The 21618-nt window shown below is 38.4% G+C and overlaps 1 protein-coding gene across 2 annotated transcripts in view; it reads right to left on the bottom strand.

Annotated features, from left to right (window-relative positions):
* Nucleotides 1-21618, bottom strand: part of LOC149258158 (ATP-dependent caseinolytic (Clp) protease/crotonase family protein) — a 193187-nt gene that overhangs the window by 85624 nt on the left and 85945 nt on the right. The window lies entirely within an intron of this gene.

The raw sequence follows: 21618 nt of genomic DNA, 5'->3' as shown, positions 1-21618 counted from the left end.
GCTGCTCTCCCAGCACAATCTCTGCCTTCTCTATTTCTCTGTACTCAATGCCCCTCAACTGCTCTCTCGATCACTGATTCTATCTCTCTTAGCAAACCCCACTCTAGAGAATAGAATCACCGATCACTTTGGTGTGTTCTCCAAGTGACCCTCAAGCCTCCTCTTATACCTTTGCAGTTGACATCTCAACGGCCGAGAATAAATCCCTAATCAATGGCTAAAATTAGATCTGGCTTGATCCATGTCTTTTGGACCATTCTAACACAGATTCATATTAATACATTTCATTTTCCCTATGTTTAGACTTAGGGACTCCATTAAATATTTTAATTATTTTAATATCTCCTGATTTGTTTACAATTTTCCCAAACCCTTTCTGGGAATTGAAGATCTCATGTGCCCCATCCTCTCCACCAAATTTCGTGGTTGGAGCACATCCGATGCTACCCCAAATCAACACTCCCTCTTAGCGAGGACTGTGCTCTGGCAATACTCCGCATTGAGTATTACTCTGATCATCCGGCATCGGTACATGTGCTGATGCTAAGCCTTCCTGCCCAACATCCTCTGCACTGTTGCCTCCTGTACTGCTGCCCATGGTTTTGCCCTAAGTTGCAGGAAACGTGGCCCTAGGGGGCGTTTCGCCAGGGGAAACGAAACGAAACGCGTTTCCCCGTACCGTACGGCCTGGAAACGCGTTTCCGGCCGTACAGCCACGTTTCCCGAAACAGAAACGTGGCCGTACGGCCGGAAACGCGTTTCCAGGCCGTACGGGCCACGTTTCCCCCAAAAAAACATTTGTTTTTCAATTTTATTTTATTTTCTAATGTAGATCTCTTACATTTGTTTGCCCTAGTGTTGATATGCAGTTCATGGTAATGTTAAATTCTTAAAGTAAAAGTGATATTCTCCTTTATTTTTCATTTTCATCCTTTTACTTAAATTTTTAACATTACCATGAAATGACTCAGGATGTTTGAGAGTGGTTTTGCCGTCATTGGATTTCATATGGAGAAAGTAGAATTTTAGATCTTACTTAAAATCCAGCAGACTTATCTGTTTTTCAGGATTTCAGGATTGGGGGGATTTCAATGTTTCCATTGGATTTTATCATGTACTAGGGTATGGAACTTGTATTTAATCGAGAGAACAAAGCCCTCTATGCAGGGGAGACTCCCAATAATCAAGAGAATGTAGGGTACTAGGGTATGAAACTTGTATTTAATCAAGAGCACTAAGGTCATTTGACTATGTAGGAGGAGACTCCCAATCAACCACGAGACAAAAAATTAGAAATTTCACGTGGCTGATTTTGGATATTTCTATTTTCATTATGTGATTATTCATGAGTAAATGTGATGTAAATTTAGATTCTTATAGTCTATGCATTGACAATTGACAATTTTATCATAATGTAATAAATTAGAATGTATCATATATGCTTTATGATTGCACATATTTCTTAAATTCCTAATATATATATATATATATATTCGCGTTTCCCCGTTTCCAAAATTTGGGGAGGTCGCGTTTCGTATCGCTTCCCGTTTCGGAAACTCGTACTCGTTTCCCCGTTTCGTGCAACCTAACTTTTGCCACTACCACTACCACTGTTGCATCTGTACGACAGCTCCCTCTACATCCGTGTTGTAGTTGGTCCTTTCTTCCAGCACTGCATCCGCACTGCACCTCCTCTCATCATGTTGCATCGTGTTGCCCACTGCTGCACTGCAACTCAGTTACTGAGAAGTAAGTAACTGATCTCCCAACTGACCTCCCTGTTGGACTAGAAACACCCACTGATGCTAAAGCTCCCTCTGCCGCTGACAAGTGCTCCCTCTCTCTGACCTCTGTGCTACTACAACAATTCCATGCATCTCATACCGTTGCACACCTCGTTGTGCCTTCTTGCACTGGTGCAACACTCATGTGCCTCTCACACTTCTACAACCTGCTAGCTCTGCGTTGTCTTGGGACTCCTGCAATGTAGCTCTCCCTGCTGCTTCATCCGCATCCGTCTCTACCCACCCAGCCAGTCCTGCTACTCCTCGTCGGGGCTCCCATAGCAAGGACTAATCCAAGAGGCTGGGTACCTCAAGGATCCTGCCCCTCATCGCCCGTAGTCTGCTTGACTACAGCTCGATGTCTCCCCATTTCTGCTCAAGTGGTGCATGTGCACTCATGGCACAGTCATCGTCTATCAAAACTTCCTTCTTTGCTCGTGCTGGCGCTGCCTTAGTCTCGGAAGACTCTCCCTTACTCTTCTTCCTTGGGCACTGGGTCGCATAATGACCCATCTCCCCACAGTGGAAGCACTTGATCTTGGAGAGATCTTTCTTCTTCTGCTTCTCCTGCTTTCCCTCAGATGCTAGGGCCACATCCTCCTCCTCCTTCTTGACCTTGATCCCTTTTCTGCTGCTACCTGTCTTCGACTGTCGTCTGATCTCTTCCTGGCGAAGAGCTGCCCACATCTCGTCCTAAGGTGGGAGAGTCCCTCTGCCCAGGATACTCTGGACAAACACTTCCCAATCTTCTGAGATAGCATTCAAGGTTGTCCTCACCATAAGCTCCTGATCCGGTGTCGCTCCTATAACAGTTAACTGGTCTCGGATCTCATTCAGTCCTCCGAGGAAGGTGTCAATCGATTGACCCTTCTTCATCTGATATTGTTAAACACACATGGGCAGCAAGAATAATGTGAAGGATAAAACATGACAATCCAATTTTTATTAACAATTGATATACATTTATAGTACATTGTTGTGACCGTTGGGTTTCACATCCCAAGGTCTCTTGGACTCCTTTTGTCCATTCGGCTTCCACACTAACCCATTGAGGATTAGGTGTCCAACATTCCCCCCCTTAATCCGAAGGGTTATGTATGAGTCCAAGAAGAGAGTTGTAATACAAAATGTGCAAAATGCATGGCAGCACTAGGCTGAATGTGCTCTCTGAAATGTTGGTATAAAGGGAGGTGGTTTAAGGATGACTACCAACACTGGAACGCTTAGTGCAGTTCCCGGAACTCTTCCAAAACTGGCAAGAAGCTGAAGTCTTCTGCTAGAGGAAGTGCTCCTATTGTTTTGAAGAGGAAAACCTTCAACCATGAAAGGGAGGTCTCACCTCGCATAAAAGGGAGAACTTCAACCTGAAAAGGGAAGTCTCAACCTGTGATGGTTTAAGGATGACCAACAACTCTGGAATGCTTAATGCAATTCCTGGAACTCTTCCAAAACTGGCAAGAAGCTGGAGTCTTCTGCTAGAGGAAGTGTTCTCAATTTTGTTCTTGGAATTCTTCCGAAACTGGCAAGAAGCTGAAGTCTTCTGCTAGAGGAAGTGTCCCAGATTGCCAACTGAAGGCATGCTCACGGGCATCTTTGTCTCTGGCTACAACTCTGAAGTTGGTGTGGCAGGTTGTGGCTCAGGCTCGCTTGATGTGGCTTTGAAGCTTGTAGATGACCATCATTTCCCCCCCTGTCAGATACAAGGTGAGAAGATGGAGAAAACTCAACTGCAAGATTGTTCAATACTCTGGAACAAGTTCTGACATGTGTTTGGAATATCTTCTTGGCTGTTGATGCCCATTGCCAAGAAGCGATCCATCCAAGATGAATCTTTGTTCTTGCAGGACGTTTGTTTTTGAAGCATCTGTTTGAATAATCACTGGTTTTATGACAGTGCTTACATGGATGAAGATCAAAACAGTGATCTTTCATATGGCCAACTCGGTCACAGTGTTGGCATTTCACAATCTGTTGCTTTTGTTGTTGTTGTTGTTGTTGTTGTGGAAGAGGGGCAGAGTCTGGAACAGCTGAAGCTGAACTGTCATGAGGAGCAGTTGAATTGTCATGAATGAATCCAGCACTCTGAAACTGAATGGGCTTTGAGTAGTCTGGAATATGAAAGGACAAGTCCTTGTCATATCCAAGACCAGTTATGTGCTTGTTGTGGACAAGTTGTTCCCAAGGTCTGATGATGGGCTTGGGAAGTGCAGACTGAGTTTCTGCATCTGCATTACAATGGTTGCTTTATTGGGCACTGGATCTGAATGAACATCAACAATATTGTCTTGTTGTTTATGGGAGTCTGTCTCATTGTTCTGAACAGAAACAGGTTCAGAATGATGACTCCTCTGTTTTAATTCTTCTTGCTGTAGCTTTGTCTCAAGCTGCAAAAACTCAATATTCTCCTGTGCATTTTGTAGACATATTTTAATATTGAATAAAGAGGTTTTGTTGATCTTAACCATCTCATCAACAGTGGAATGTATCAGAGTATTTAACAACTCTAATGCATTATCAAGTCTGGTCATTTTCTTCATCATCTTATACATTAAAGAAACGGATCACAACTATCAACCAGTGAAGAAGAAGCAACAATCATTCACAATTCAATGTCACTGCAATATCCTTTATAAATGTCAGCAAATGATCAGTGTGCAACATAAAGGATTACAATCAGCCCACCAAACTCTTTATGCAGCAGTGGAATCAAGGAATCAATGTACTATAATGAGTTTTAAATACAATGCTACACTGGAGCAGCAACAACTGCAAACTTGATTGGATCCTTCAAATACTCGTTCACTCTTCAACGTATATCAATACTTCAGTATCAGCTAATGAGAAGAATATACAGCCACACAAACAGCCTCTAAATGACATCCAAATTGTGACAAACTCATTCTGGTATGGTAGAAATTGACCCAGAATACCAACAGACCAACCAGCAGCAATATATTAGGTAACTCGGTAACTATGTTTGAGTTCCTCCAAGTACCACACACAAACACTTTATAATTCGGCTTTGCTTGTGGGTAAACTAGGGAACCAATTAAAAATCAATCACTTACAGACTGCTTGAGTATGCCTTCTTTTGCTGACCTCTATTTGATGCTTGCCAACTCTATCTGAAGCTTCTTTTGCTAAGGTTACATTTCAAGAAGCCGTTATACTGCTGATGCTCTTTGCCCCTGTCATCCTTTTGCAAGAAGACACAAGTCTGTTGCCTCAAATCTGCATTACTGCTAAAGCCAGGTTGCTGCACATCCAAATGACAGTAATACCCTTATGACAGTGAGATCCTGATATGACTGTGAAACCCAGACTTCAATGATATGAGAGTGAGACCCTTTGTTGAAAGGCAGACTTTAATGATATAATATGGTATGACTATGAAACCTTCTTCCAATTGTTGAAAGTTATCAACGAAATTCTGATCAAACCGTGCCTCTACAACTGTTGATGTTAGCATCTGGTGATGCCAATGTTGACATGGAGTTGTCCTTAATTTTACAGACAAAGGTTAACCCAGATCAAGGATTTTATCGACTCTCAATCTCTGAAATGTACACAGGAGGCCATCGAATAACCTTCAGGGAATAAGGGTTGATCAACACTGCTATACGTTGAGGTAACTCTCAGATCTTCGAGCTAAATATTCTGTTTTGAAGGCCGCAACAGGTATATGCAAGACTTGCATTCCCAATAGACTCATGCAGATTCTTAATCAATACGTTTCCGACTCCACTCCTGCGTGCTATAGGGTCTCGGTGAGACCACATGATCCGAACGGGTTTCCCATTCAGTTCCTTATAATTCAAAAGGTCAATGGCCCGAGTAGCATCTATAGGGTCAAGAAAATTGACATATCCATAGCCAAGGGAGCGCTGGGTCATGCTATCGCGGCAGACTCGAACTGAGGTCACCGTTCCCACGGGAATAAAGAATTCGGCAAGCTGGCTGTCTGTGACCTCAAGGTCGAGATCCCCAACATAAAGCAAGCCAGTGGTGGAAACTGTGGCGCTGTTGTTGCTGATGATAACGATATCTCTGTGTCTAATAAAACCCCAATTCGTAATCCAAAGAATTTGGTTATTATCAATAATAACAATGGCGGAGGCTCGACGGATTCTGCCCTTAATAACCTCTGTACTTTCAAGAAGCTTCAAATCATGTTCAGTAGAATATATGAAAAAACCCTTAACTAAAGGATGTGACCATCGAACTTTCCTTAGCAAGACTTTCACGTCCAGATGTGACAAGCTTCAGGTTGTCAGGCCAGGCAGTGTGACTTTGCTTCGTATATGAATGAATGAGAACGACAGTTTGACACAGGTGATGATTCTTTCACTAACCAGTATCATGCTATTTCCAAACCTTGGTTCTCGTTGCCATTGAGTGATTCAGAAGATTATGTTAAGGAGAAAATGCCAATGCAATCAAATTTGTCAGTTCAGATAGAAGAATCTCAACCATTGGGAACACCCATGAATGGTATCTCTTTTGATGTAAGTGCTACAACGGAAACAATAGAAAGCAATGTAACATACAGTGAACTCAAGGAACTGTGAACAGAATGGGAGCTGATCAAATATGCGAGATGCTAGATGGACAAGAGCCAAATAGATGATGTCGTCTTGGTCGGGGGTTCGACTATCACTTTGTGCAGGAATTCAAAAGAAAGCACAGAAAAGACATCAGCGGGAATGCCAGAGCTCTTCGCAGGCTGAGAACAGCATGTGAGAGGGCAAAAAGAACGTTGTCTTCTACTACACAGACAACGATTGAGATTGATTCTCTATATGAAGGAATTGATTTTTACGCCATAATTACTCGAACTCGCTTCGAGGAACTCAACATGGATCTTTTCAGGAGAAGTATGGAGCCTGTGGAGAAATGTATGTGATCGATGCACATTCGATTGTTAGCTGGAATTGTAACAGTTATTTCCATAAAGACTGTTAGAATTCCAGGAGTGCAGGTCACACAGGCGCAGGTAGGATAGTGCGTTACATAGAATATTGCAGAGTATAAAACCACTATAATTTTAGGAGCAAAGATAGAGATGATTTGAGCACAGAGAAACGTAGCAGCGTATGGGAGCCAAAAGTAGTATCTTTACACAGGATATCAGGTTTGACAGAAAAGGTCAGACAACTGACAGGCAGGTAATAGCAGCGTATTGTACGGAGCAGGCTTTGTATGGAGCAGCGCTTTTAAATGGAGCGTTTATGGACAGAGAGCGCAGGTAATGGCAGACAGAGGTCAGGTAACGCAGAAGAGAGTCTTAAAATAGCCAGAGTCAGGTGCAGCGTATACAGTGCCAGAGGTCAGGTAGAAGAGGCAGCAGATTTCTGGCAGACAATGAATTAATGGAGCGTTTCAGGTAATGGGCAGAACTGACATATATATAGAGACCACAAAACAAGTGGCTCAAATTGGAGTAGGACCAGCAATCGCCTGCTCTGATACCATGTTAAACACACATGGGCAGCAAGAATAATGTGAAGGATAAAACATGACAATCCAATTTTTATTAACAACTGATATACATTTATAGTACATTGTTGTGACTGTTGGGTTTCACATCCCAAGGTCTCTTGGACTCCTTTTGTCCATTCGGCTTCCACACTAACCCATTGAGGATTAGGTGTCCAACAGATACGACCTCATCTAGTTCTCGAGTAGCATTCTTCTCTGCACAAAAGTATGCTGGTACAGGTTCTTGAGAGCCTCCCACATCTCAGATGTCGTTTCCTTCTCGGCTATATGTGGTACCACATGATCCTTGACCCTGTCAAGGATAATGCACTTGGCCCTCGCCATCGCCTCTTCATACTTGTCGTTATCATCGGGGTCGACTGAGATAGCTATAACCTTCAAGGCGAAGTTCTTGACACGAATCCTGTCAAGCACTGATAAGATTTTGGCCTTCCAGACTGCGAAGTTCAATGCTCCGTCCAGTGTACCCTGGTCTCCTACCCCGTGTAGTGCCATGACGCTTCTACTTCCCTCCTGGAAGTTCTCTGTTCAACTCCTTTGAGTCTCTACTTCCCGTTTGGAAGTTCTCTTTTGGACTCCCTCCGAGTCTTGATTTCCCTCCTGGAAATCCTTCTGCCGCTTGTCGAGATGCCCCTACTCTGATCGTCTTGTGCAACTGCACTGCTGATCCAGGTTCCTCGACTAGAAACCCTCGGTAACAAATCCTCTAGCCCTATTATGTCAAGTATTGTTCTGACTACAGTACCTCACCAGCTCCACTCTGCAATATTTCTGCAGCCTTCTAGACTCTAGCAATTGCCTCTCTGTGAACTGCGCCAGCCCCTCTCTGCCTCACGCTGGCTCTGCGTCAGCCCTGGGATGCCCTGCGTCAGCTCTCTGGCCCTGTGTGTCAGCAATGCTAGCCTCTCTGAGGCTCTGCACAGCTCCCGGCTTCTTCTACGTGGCTCTAGCTGGCTCTGCGTCACACTTCTTGGCTTCTGTGCTGCTAGAAAGTCACACTTCTTGGCTTCTGTGCTGCTAGAAACAGCTTCTGTCACCTCAGAACAGCTGTTTTCTACTGCTATTGCTCCACTCGGTTGATGTCTTTTAGTCCTCCTGTGATCTGCAATCACCCTCTAATACCATGTTGAAGTTTCTAAGTTTACTTAGTTTAGAAACCCTTCATGCACTTTTTATGATTTATTCCTACCTACTTGTTATTTTTCTTTAACAAGTTATTTACAAAGTAAATGTTGAAAATAAACACCAGTGCATGCTCAACATATTACAAATCAACAACTAAAAGAAACAAGAACAAACACACCACATGACACCATTATTTTTGGACCAATGTCCCCGGAAAAACCCAATGTAGGAAAACCAATGCAGCTATCTGAGGGTTTTCTTATTAAGCAAAATCAGAGTACAATCTGGGTGTCGAAACTGGCCTACCCAACAAAGAATTTCCTTAGCAACTATACCTCGCAGTTTGAGAGAAATATCCTGGCTGAAACTCCGGAAAATCCTTCTGGCAGCTTCTCAACACAAAACTGCTCTGCAACCCCAATGTCTGCCCAATCTAGACTGCATCAGCCCCTCTCTGTCTCACGCTGGCCCTGCGTCAACTTTCTAAGCCTTTGCATCAGACAGACTGGCCTCTTTAGTGCTCTGCGCAGCACTTGGCTGCCTTTGCGTGGCCCTGCGTGAGCCCTTGCTAGCTCTGCGTCACTCTCCTTGGCTGCTGCGCTGCTCTCCCGGCACAATCTCTGCCTTCTCTGTTTCTCTGTACTCAATGCCCCTCAACTGCTCTCCCAATCATTGATTCTATCTCTTTTAGCAAACCCCGCTCTAGAGAATAGAATCACTGATCACTCTGGTGTGTTCTCCAAGTGACCCTCAAGCCTCCTCTTATACTTTTCCTGTTGACATCTCAACAACCGAGATTAAGTCCCTAATCAACGGCTAAGATTAGATCTGGCTTGATCCATGTCTTTTGGACCATTCTAACACAGATTCATATTAATACACATTAATATTTTATTTTCCCTAAGCTTAGACTTAGGGACTCCATTAAAAATATTAATTATTTTAATATCTCCTGATCTGTTTAGAATCTGCCCAAACCCTTTCTAGGTATTAGAGATCTCATGTGCCCCATCCTCTCCACCAAATTTCGTGGCTGGAGCACATCCGATGCTACCCCAAATCAACATTTTGCCCACGTGCCATATTAAATGTCCCAGCCATCTTTTGCATTATATGATATTCTTTTTTTTTGTTTCGTGCTTGTGGCCATGGTATGCTTTTAACATTCTTTTAATTGCATCAACCACTAGGCTACGTCGCAAGAAATGCCTAAAAAGGTGGCATACCAGTACTGGGGATGGCTTAAAATGCCGAAACGCCATCAGCCGTACCGTACAACGTTTCGCAATTTCGAAACGTTGTACGGTATGACCGACGACATTTCAACCCCGTCTTTGCTGTTACAGGCCACGTTTTGGGCAAAAAGTCAAAATTAAATGTTTTTTACCTTTTTCGGCCAGCTCAAGGGGTGAAGATCAGTGTGGGCCCATTCTAACACCCAAATGTTCAGAATTAGAGCTCTCTCTTTCTGCTCTTGATATTTGTGTCAATGGTGGTGCAAGTCCAACTAGAAGTACTAGTAGAGTTGCCTCTTCTATTGAACAAGCATCTTGTTCTATCTTTGCTAATGAGGATGAGTTTTATTAGTAATGATATGTTAATGTAGCCATAATTGTCTTTAGCCCATGTTTTATGTCAGTTCTAGCACATATAGCTTCACATATAAAGGTTGATTTTGAAGTCTTGGATGTAAAGCCTCATCTATAAAGGCTAATTTTGGATATTTGCATCATGTAATCATCTGTTGGAGTTTATTTAAATTTGGATTTCCTTCTAAAATGTCATTTATATGTCTCATTCTTTCTTTTCTTGGAAAATAATCTCTGTTACACAGGAACCGCTCCCAAGAGTTGGGAAACCCGTTCCAATGGTTCACGCGCTCCCGGGAACTTTGGAACTGTATGGGAACGTCCCCTTTTCAGCGGGAGCTCCAACGGGAGCTTGGGAAAGTTTCGGGAGCTTTGAAGATTGTTTTTTTTAGAGTTCCGGCGTTCCCTGGGGTTGGGGAATATAAAGCCTGTAGAGAAATATGCTGAACTGCCCACAAAACATGAGCCTAAGTTGAAATCTTCGCAGGAAGAAAGGCCGAAGACATCCTTTACACTGATATCCTTAATTGAGAAACTGGAGCAATCTCCTGATGGGTTAAGGAAGAGTGTGGCACCTCTATGTAAGGGCGATATCTGGGATGTCACGCTGATGAGTATTTCTTTTGTTGTTTATGTATATATATCGCAAAATATTGTGTGCATATTGAATGTGGCAGTCAATGTTTAAACATTAGAGTTGCTTTACTTTTTCTCTTAAGAATGACTAGAGAAACATATGTAAAAGTGTTCCTTTGTATTTTTAAGCCAGATTGTTTCAAAGACTCGTCATGTGTCGTAATGAACTTGACATTTTAATATTTTATATATATTATAAGGAGAGACTCAGCAAGAGAGACACCCAAAGAATATATTTATATAAGAGAGATTATATATTTATTATTTATATATTTAAATTGATTTTAATATTTGAATATTTTGATTCAATATTAATTTTGATTATTATATAAATTATATAATTAAAAAAATATTTTTTATTTTTTTATTATATAATATTACCGCTCATGATTAACATTTTCATGTAAATTTTGGGAAAACCTCTAACCATTCCCGACACCCCTACCCAAGTTCCCAACGTTCCCACGTTCCAGAAACTCATGCAACATAGAAAATAATGTGTTATTTAATATTGATTATATGTGTGTGTGTGTCGTTGTTAATTTATGGTATGTTCTATGCTTAATACAGTTTACTTCAATTTCTTCTTATTAGCCACTGTTTAGCAATCACATAAACATAAAGTAAAATGCAAATAGAACATTAATAGATCGACAAAAAACAAGCCAAAACCTATGTCACAGGGTTCGGCGAACCTGAAGCTTCAGGTTCGAAATTCGGCGAACCTGAAAAAAAAATTTGAAGTTCGTTCAGGTTCGCCGAACCTGAAATTCGAACCTCAAGTCGAACCCGAACCTCATCGAACTTCATCGAACCTCAACGAACCTAATCGAACTTCAACGAACCTCAACGCGAACTTAAACGAATTTTTTGAGGTTCGACGGTTTTCTTGACGGTTTTATTTGGCTGTTTAGGAGAAAAACCAGGGGCCGCATACCGCTTTTTAGCAACTCTTCCCGCCAAATAATTCTTTATAAACGAAGGTTTTGGCACACACTGTCGATCCAGCACTGAGGGTTATACTGTGGCCAACCGTGATCCGAAGAGAGCGCATAAAGACGACAGACGAACACTGCAAAGCAGAATTGGGCAAATCTCATAATGGACACCCATGATCCCATATGAAAGAGGGTCGAGGGAGTTTCGAGTTTCATTGAGCCTTTGTTGAAAATCCAACAAAGGGGCCACAAAGTTAATAAATCAAGCTTCATCATTCTATTATGAGCCACCCTAAAACTTAAGCCTTACTCCATTTACACATTTGATTAAACGACTTTGGCATGATATTTTTCAAAATTTCCGACGGTGTTAAGGACCTAATGGTGTTGAGGGAATTCTAATTTATTATCCATTGCACCATAGGTTATAAATGAAAGAAAGAGTAGAAAAAAAAATATGCAGTTTTATTTATGTAGTTTTAGAAGAAATTTGAAATTTAAATTTACAAAATTAAATTATATCATGAGTTATAATTGTATGATAGGTTTATTGTTAAAATAATTATTTCTCTAGAATTAAATTTTACTTTAAAATTAAATTAGCTTTATTTATGAGTTTTTGAAAATAAAAAATTAAACTTTACTTCCTAACTAAATTTTGTTTATTTAAAAGTTTTTGGAAAGTATTTGAAAATAAAGAATTTAAATATAAAGTGAATATCAATATTTAAAATTGTAATTAAATATAATTTAATGTTTATAAAAATTTAAAATTAAAATAATAATTATTTTTATATTAAAAAAAATATTCCTAATAATGATAAAATTGTATTATTCCATTAATATTTATAAAACTCATTAAGATAAAACTTTAAATATATAAAAAAATTAAAATATTTAAAATTATATAATAAAATAAAAAAATATTAAATAACGTAATAGTTTTAAACGTAAAATTTAAAAAGTAAATAAATTAAATTTATCTCTATTTAAAATTGTGACTTAGTCATTATAATGTACTTATTCACTATAATGTAAAGGTATATAAATTTTTTAATAGTTAAATTATTTTTATGAATGTTAAAATAATATGTTTTATAATTATAATAATTTATACTATATTCTATAATTACATTAGTTATGTATGTTTACTAATAAGAATTTGTATTCATATGTTTATGGATCGATTTTGAATTTTCTATTATTTTGTCATATATATATATATATATATATATTAAAAAATATGTATAGTCGAACCTAATGCCGAACCTCATTCGAACCTAATCAGAAAATTCGAATTCGAATCGAACTTAATCATTGTCGAACTCGAATTCGAACTCGAACCGTGTGACATTGGCCAAAACAAGAGACACCAGATGTGGCGGCTAGCCAGGGACAAACCCCAATGTGGGGAAACCCTTTGATCAATTCTTCTTTAATCTTCAATAGTTCAGCAGAGAGAAATAGTACAAATACATAAATCTATAATTGTATGACAGCAGCAGCAAACCCTAACCAGCGAAGTCAAATCTGGTCATACAAGATGAGATTGACCTTCGATATGCTTGGTTAATTTGTCGGTCATCTAGTCCTCCAACAGCAAGAAGCAGCAGCTCATAAACAGTCCCAAAAACACAGTCAACTGAATTCAACCTGCTGCCACAAACTAAGGCAGTCAACTCTGGTCAAACTAGAGGTCAGATTGCCTCGGTTTGTGTGCCAAAAACTGCGGCTTGCTTAGGAGAGGTAGCCACACCAAAATCGCACTCTTGAAAAGTGAACGCTTGGTCAACGTTGGTCAAAACGTCTTGCTGCAGCTTGTGCGTCCTCCTATGTCCTCCTTCCTTGCCCTTCTACATCCTCCTTCCCACGTGGGAGCTTCTCTTCCTTGTGTGTAAACCCAATCAGCTAAGGAGAGAAGAATGTGTAAGAGATGAGATGAGCGAATAATGCCTCAACCTCTCTTGTATTTATATGATATGCTGGGCATGTGTGCCACACATTTGGCTGATGGCCGACCTTGACAATTTGTCAAGTAAATACAAATAAATTCATATCTCCATAAATACTTGTCAAAATCGGATGATCGTTAGATCAATCCTACACCTCTCAACGAGAGGAATCAAGGAAAAATATCAGCTGCCATAAATAAGATGACCCACATGGAGTTTGGCCCTAGTTGCCAATTTTAACATGGTTTCAACCACGTTTCCATTTTCTGGGGATCACGTTTCGAGCCATCCCTGTTTCAGAAACTTCTAAGCGTTTCGGCATTTCGTCCAACTTAGCCTCTGAGACAACATTTCCAGGCCCGACCCAAACATGTGGACAAAGGAATCCAGTGCCTTGTGGACCCAAAGAGGGAAGACGATGAAATACGAGACCGTGCTACCAAAATCAAGGTTTCCCAAGTAGTGTCTTTTCTGATGCCATAAGCCAATAGGGGAGATCCCATGAGACTAGGATTAAAGATTAACCCCCCATTTAAGGTGAGGGAACAAAACTACAGTCAAAACCCCTCCTTCTTCCTAGTCACCCAATAATCCATGCCCAATATGCCCAAGGAAAAACAAGCACAAGCACCCAATTGCACAATGAAAAGCATACCTTTATGATCAGATTTCCCACCTTCAAACATATGCTCTCAACAGATGGGTGAGGAGACGTATGACTAGTTCAAGGAGCGAAGATAAAATTGTGAAAATTCGCTTGAAATGCAGCAATTGGAAATTATTTTTCTAACTAATAAAATTATTATTCAGTTTATTTTGTTATTGAAAAAATAACGAATAATTCACACTGCAATTTCTTCACAAATAAAATGTTGTGGAAAATAAACTATAAACTGAGAAAATAGTAGCGCACACACACTAAAAAATTGACACAATTATTTTTGGACAATTGTCCCCAGAAAAACCCAATGTGGGAAAAACCAATGCAGCAAATGAGGGTTTTATTATTATGCAGTGGCAGAAATTTTGAGTACAATCTAGCAATCCAATCTGAAAGAAATATTGGCAAAATGTCCCTACGCCTTCTTCTGTGCAGGCTAATTTGCATTGCCTCTAGAACACATTGAATCCTGCAACTCTTCCTGTCTCTACCCCGAGAAATGACTTGCTTGGCCTCCTGTAATTTATCCCGACCTTCAGCAACAAAATCGACTACTACTCTAGTAGAATCGAACTCTACTTTGAAGCCCTCCTGCGTAGTCCTTGAGCAGCTTCCTGAGGAAAACTCATCCTCCTCTCAACTAACTCTACCACATTTGGAATCCTCCTCCGAAAATCTGCTACTAATCTCCCTCTAGATCGTGCTTCCTTCTGGCTCAATTTCTTCCAGCTGAATGTTGCTCTCTGGAAAATCAATCTACCAAGGAAATTCGCTCTTCCTGTGTGTTTATCTCCAACCCCATCGACCTCCTCTTAGAATCTCTAGTTGGACCACCAACAGCCACGATTAAATTCTCATCGATGGCTGAGATCATCTTTAGGTCGATCCATGTGAGTTTGTAGAGAATTCTCACATTTCTCAATTAATTCCTATTAATTAATCGATTTCCTTAAGTTAGACTTACGCATTTTTTAATTATCGACCAATTAATTTAATTGAGCTATCTCTAAGTGGAATATCCAGAAACGATTTTTGGGTTTTGGAGATCTCATGTGTTTTAGCCTCTCCGCAAAGTTTGAGACTAGAACACCATTTGATGCTATAAAAACTAACACAAATGGCACAATACATCTACTACATCGGTGCCTATCAGGGTGTAATGACCCATCTTTAATATAGAGAGCGCAAGAATATTAGCATGCATACGATGCATGCATATGATAGCTACATATGTATGTATCGCATGCACTGCACTAGTATTTATATTCTAAAATTAACTATAAATGTTGAATATCATGACACTCCTTCAAATTGAAGTTACCTTCACCCATCAACACGCATATTGCTTAATGCATCATTATTAATGAACAAATACCAATGATATAAATTTAAAAAGTATAAAGTAAAAAGGGTTATAAAGAAATAGATGTAAAATTAAGTTAATTTTTAAATATGGTTATATAATTATATATCCCAGAGTATTAATAAATTATTAAAATGATAAAGTAAATCAAAATAAAGTACCTAGTATGAACCTAGGGCATTTATATTAAACAAACAAAAATCCTAAATATAATATAACCACACCTTTAAAGGAATATGACTCATGTTACACAGAGGGAAAAGGTGTCACTACAAATAAAGTGGTGGGTTCGCTGGTGGAGGGAGCAGTCACCGCCAAGGAAGGATACATATAGAGGTAGAAGTAGTTTTTGAGGGGAATCGGAACCGGGGAAAAAAAAACAAAAGAGTGGAGAAAGGAGGAAGAACAAAGAATTTGAGGATGGTGGGAAGAAGCACAGTGGGAAGGAGCCTTGCTTGTTCTGAAATTTTTGGGCACGGGGGAACAAATTGCAGAAATTGTAAAGCAATCTGGATTGAGTACCCAAGTTGTACTTGGTTTCGCTGGGAGGTTATGGTCTTTTGGTAACGGGAGTGAGCTGAAGCAATTCTGAAGCCTCTTCATCCGCAGGAAACCAGGTAAGTACTTCTCATCAAATCAATCAATTTTGAAATATGAAATTTTGTTAAATTTTAAAGCAGGTTCTTGAAAATTTCATATGTTGTTCAGAGTAAATCATTGTTTTAAAATTATTTACAGTCTTTACATTTGGTATTAGAGCCAGTTTTCAAACCCTTGGGATCTTATAGGCCCTAGAAGTAACTACTGTAGCCCATGCTTAATCAAAACCATTGGTGACTTTAGTTGTCCCTGTCCAACAACCAGGCCAATGGAAGGACACTAGAATAACTGCCACAAATTCTCTTAAGTTTTCATTAACAGTGAGCTCTAGCTGGACAGAACAGTAAGCAAATTCAAGTGATTTTGCAAGATCAATCTCAAGATCTGTCCATGCGAGTTCCTCAAGTCAATTATGGTCTGCTGCAGAGAAGGAAGAAGTTAATCAAGTCGCGGAGTATGGGGCCAAGAACCTTTAGATGGTGCCCAGCGGCTTCAGGAATTTAGAGGGAAATCTATTCATGTTACTTCTTTGAACCAGCTTGCTCTAACATTCTGATTTATCATGCCTTTTGTCCTCTGATGGTCCTTGAATTTGAGCCCTAGACAATTACGGTATTGCTTCAAGAGTTTCCCTAATACAAGGGTCGAAACTGTAGTAAATCACTTTAGAACTTCGTTGGTTTGATTCTTGAACTTGGATGACTGTTTCAAGGAGAATATATGTGAATATTAGCAGCCAAAACAAAAAAATAATATAAATAAATAAATAAATGCCTCAGACATAGGGTTTATAAATTAAGGTTGATCAGTGCTCAACATACTTGCGAGGAAGTCACAAACAATTCCAGATCTGCTTCAAAAGAAAGGTCGGATGATCATGTTAACCTTATACCCATCAATCCAAATCAATTATCCTTCGTGAATCTTTAAATTAGTTCTTTTAATATGACCTTTGGGAAAAATCGTGTTGCTCAATCTTTGCTTCAGAGCATGTGTATAGAATGCCTATTTAGTGGCATTAGATGCCATTCATCAGAGAAAAATCAAGGCCGCAGGTACCAAATATCAGAATTGGAACCGAATTGTTCAGAATGCTCAGAGATATTGCCCAAAAAGAAGGCTGAAACTCAAAGAAGGAGCATTCTCAACAAATTCCATAACAACCATGTAGAAGAGGGACCGCATAGAATATGATGCTCAGAAGACATGGCCAAATTTGATGTAGATTCACCTGCAAGGACATGAAAGTGCCCAACGAAAACCTAGAATCTGTAAGAACTGGACCAACAGCTTCATGTAAACCTGAGCTACTGTGCATCTCATCCAAATTCTCGTTGGTAGAATTAACCACGGTGTCTACTTTCAGATGCCAAGGATGGCACCACCTCTGTACATTTTATACAAAATTTCACTGGTCAGCTTCAATTACATTCTTCCTACAACCTAAATCCTAAGAGAGATACGCAACCCTAACACGCAATCTTAACTAAACATTGTTATATATATATATATATATATATATATATATATATATATATTCACCAATTAATATAACTCGAGGGATATATATTACAATTCAGGTATTAACCTCCGATAGTCTCAACCTACGGTGGCCTACTCACTGGTGGTTACGACAAACCACCTGACGTTTGGATCCGTGGCACTATATTACATTTCTTTAATAAATTTACAAGTACAGAGGTGGCACATGAATAGCCATATGATCTTCATGTGGCTCGACACATTTCTGCTCGTCCAACCCAAATACATGTGGCGGTTGACATTTGTCAACTTTCAGGGACTGTGATCAATTTCAACGTTAGGTAACTATTTGTAGACAGTGGCGGCCGCAATTTTTAAGCAAGCACTAAACCGAGGTCCCTTCTAAAACAATTATGAACATATAGACCATAAAAATTATATGGATTATAGTGATTAGTATCGTGACGAGTATGTGGGGTTTTAGATGATTTTTTTAGATAGTTAGTAATTAGTATTAATTCAAATTAAAAAAAAGAAAAGTAATATATTTTTGTGCTAGTTAGTATATCAACAAGAAACTAGACCAATAGTATGGAAATAAAAGGTTAATGATTTAAAACTGTTTATACATAGTCACAAAATTAACTAGATAACAAAAATTAATAATATAATAAATTATTACATAATTGGTTTTCTTCTTTTCCTATGTGAGTAGTCAGGATACCACGACTAACTAAAACGAAGTGAGCTAGAAATATTATTTAATTACCAAAACAAAGTGAACTAGAAATATCATTTAATTGGAGGGCTAGTAAACTAGATGGTCTCAAGAGATGTCCTAGAATCTAAGTTCAAGCTATAAAAAAAACATGATATGATATAAAACTGACTTAATGGAGTTTGAACTTACGTGAAACACTGGACCTTCATGCTGACTATTCATTTCATTACAAATCATAACCAATAGCATGCCCTCTCCAGTGTGTTGTATAACTTTATGACGCAGTGGTAAAACAGGTTTCCACTAGTGTCTGATATTTGTTTTCTTCAAATGCCCAACACAACTGGTTTAATGGCAGCTCAACTACGTTGGTTTTTCACATTAACCAACCAAAAAGGCAGAACAATATCCCAAGGAAGGTATATATTTTGCCAATAATAAGGTATATATTTTGACTTCTCTCAAGGTTTTGCAAAAGATTAAAGGCACATAATGGTGCAAGGGTACAAGTAATTGCAGTGGTCAACAAAAAACTTATTCATGAGCTGCTAAATTTCTGCACTAGCATGGTATCCAAGTGTAACTACAGCATAAGAAATCATTGGGGCTTTGAGAAGGAAACAACAGCTAAAGTATAAGTTTTGGCTTGTAGATTATTTACACTTAAGATGCGGGCATTGTTCAGATCATCTTCTTATAGAGGCTCATTATACAAAAATATATAAGTTATGGTTGTCATATGGCAGTCTTATTTCATTCTAATTTGTATTGATATTGATCTTAAACTCATTTAATATTGATCTTAATCTCATTTACCATTTTCCAGTAAAATCATAATTTTAAATGTTGAAGGTTTTGATAAAATTTTCAAAAGTTTTCTTAATCATATAAAGAATAATGTAATACACTAATATAAACAATAATGTAATACACTAAAAGTCCAAAAATTTTGATGAAAATTAAGAATCTTTCAATAATAAAGAAAATGGTTCAGGAGGAAGAAACCAAGCTGAAAAACATTAAACTTTGGGAGGATATAGGATAATGCAGGACAAAGACAGAGGGTAATGAAAATTGTTTGTAAGTTACGAGGTTAGAAAAATTAAAAGTACCCATAACCTGAAAAGGTCAGGGATCTGTACAATCCAGTCTCTTTGAGAGAATCAAACCACACCTATATCCAGGAAATACTTTCAGGTTATTTTCTTATTTTATTTGACCATTTTGGTGTCCAATGAATTCAAAAGGATGGATTTACATGCAGAGCACTTACCTCATCAGATTGAAAGTGAAACCCTGCAAGATGATGCTAGCATACGTACTAATTAGTAAACTCTAGGTCTGCAAGCATTTTAGTTAGCACATTGACTTTTTCATCTAATTAGTTATTCAATTATCTAAGACATTATTTCAACTATTTACTTTACTATTAAAGCATTTGTGTGAAGATATTTTAGTAATTATAACTCTAAAGTATAAGATAATTGTTAACATTAAAGATATAGTTGTAATATAGAGGTGTTATTTGTCGCTTTATGTATTTATATATACTATATCATTATGTTCAATACACCTTTAGAATAATTGATTTGAATGAAGAATTATTCTTGTTCAAATTCATTAGTTTTTATATAGTTTTCTAATAATACATTATAACATAATTATGCATATCCTAGATCTTATATATATATATATATATATATTCTAATTTGACACCTCAAATATTGTGGTTCCTGCCCTCTTTCAATGTTATTATTCGTTCACTACTTCCTCTAAATCTAGGTCTTGTAGAATATTCAAAACTTGGATTTCAATTGTTACAAGACTTGCCAAACAATATCCTTGGACTTCCAAAACTAACAATTACACCTATGTTTAGCGTTAAACATGTAGGAATGAAAGCATATACCACAAATGAAAGATCAGTTTCAAAACTATGTTATGGATTGTTAAAGCTGATACTAATAGGATTTTCTATCGTTTTTCAGCTGCTTTTGATATTTCGCTGATCTAATTTAAAGGAAAGTAATGTGATTGTATTATTATAAACGGCCGCAGAGACAGTTGAGTGCATTTACAAATCCTTCACAATAAACACTGAATGAAACACGGAATATAAGTCGAAATGTTCAATAATGCACAGCACTTTCCAGACGCATTATGGTATTGGAGCTATTATAAAATGGAATGGGATATTAAAAGATTCAATGGGAAACCATCCACAGCTATAAAGAATGCTGAAACGTATCATTCACTTGATATATTAGCAAGGGAACAACTGGATGGGGGGAATTGTTGATTGAGATTCCTCATCACGCAAGAGTTTAGGCAATGTACTACCGTATCTAAGATTGTGTTCCAACAACATTAGGACATTGAAAAGGTTACTTAAGGTTTGAAAAATAGGGTTAAGGTACTACAGAAATTATACATCAAACAAGTTGTTCAGGACAGAGAAAGGAAATTTATGTGCAATGCTTATCACTTTGGCATGACATTTTGCACTAACTTTTCAAGGAATGATTGTTGGGACAACATTCAGACCTAATTTAGCAGTCCTTATAATTGATGAATACAACTTGAGCACAGGTTCCATGAGCATAAATACAACCTATAGGGCCGAGGTATTGAAAGAGTACTACCATTTAAACTTAAAGCAATGTATGGTGTATTATTGTTAGAGGAAATGTTGAGTACAAGATATGTTCCCCAAATATTGTTGCATACCATGCTTTGATCTAGGTATTTCAAACAATATATATAAAAGAGCACAACAAACAACGTTATTGTTAAAAGGAATGAATTGAGGTCTATCTTTACTAATGACTATCCGCATGATGCATTTTGTTACCAAGTAAGATAATAACCCAGCTGGTTGTTATTAGAACAAAAACATACAGATCAATGAATGTTCGAGACATAAGGAATCATATCAGTCGAACCATTATGTATACTAGAACGTAGGGTTCGACAGCTCAGGAATCATCTGGTAGACCAAGTTAAGGTCCAGTGGGACAGATATAGTCCTGGATCGGCTACTTGGGAAGATACGGAAATCATATGTCAAAATTACCCCAACTTGTGTCAAATTTGAAGAACCTTAAACCATGTTTTGTATATATTTACTTTACTATAAATCAGAAACTCGGTACCATTTTGGAATAATCATATATAAACGTGAATTTTTATGACATGTTATCTGTTTTATTCCACTAGTACATGGATACTAAGACGGAATATGTTATTGATCTTACTGAATTATAGTTAT

The sequence above is a fragment of the Pinus tabuliformis genome, chromosome 6, assembly GCF_031772625.1.
Source record: "Pinus tabuliformis cultivar Carrire ecotype Pingquan chromosome 6, CPIR1, whole genome shotgun sequence".
Lineage (NCBI taxonomy): Eukaryota > Viridiplantae > Streptophyta > Pinopsida > Pinales > Pinaceae > Pinus > Pinus tabuliformis.
This window is presented reverse-complemented; position numbering and strand designations above follow the sequence as displayed.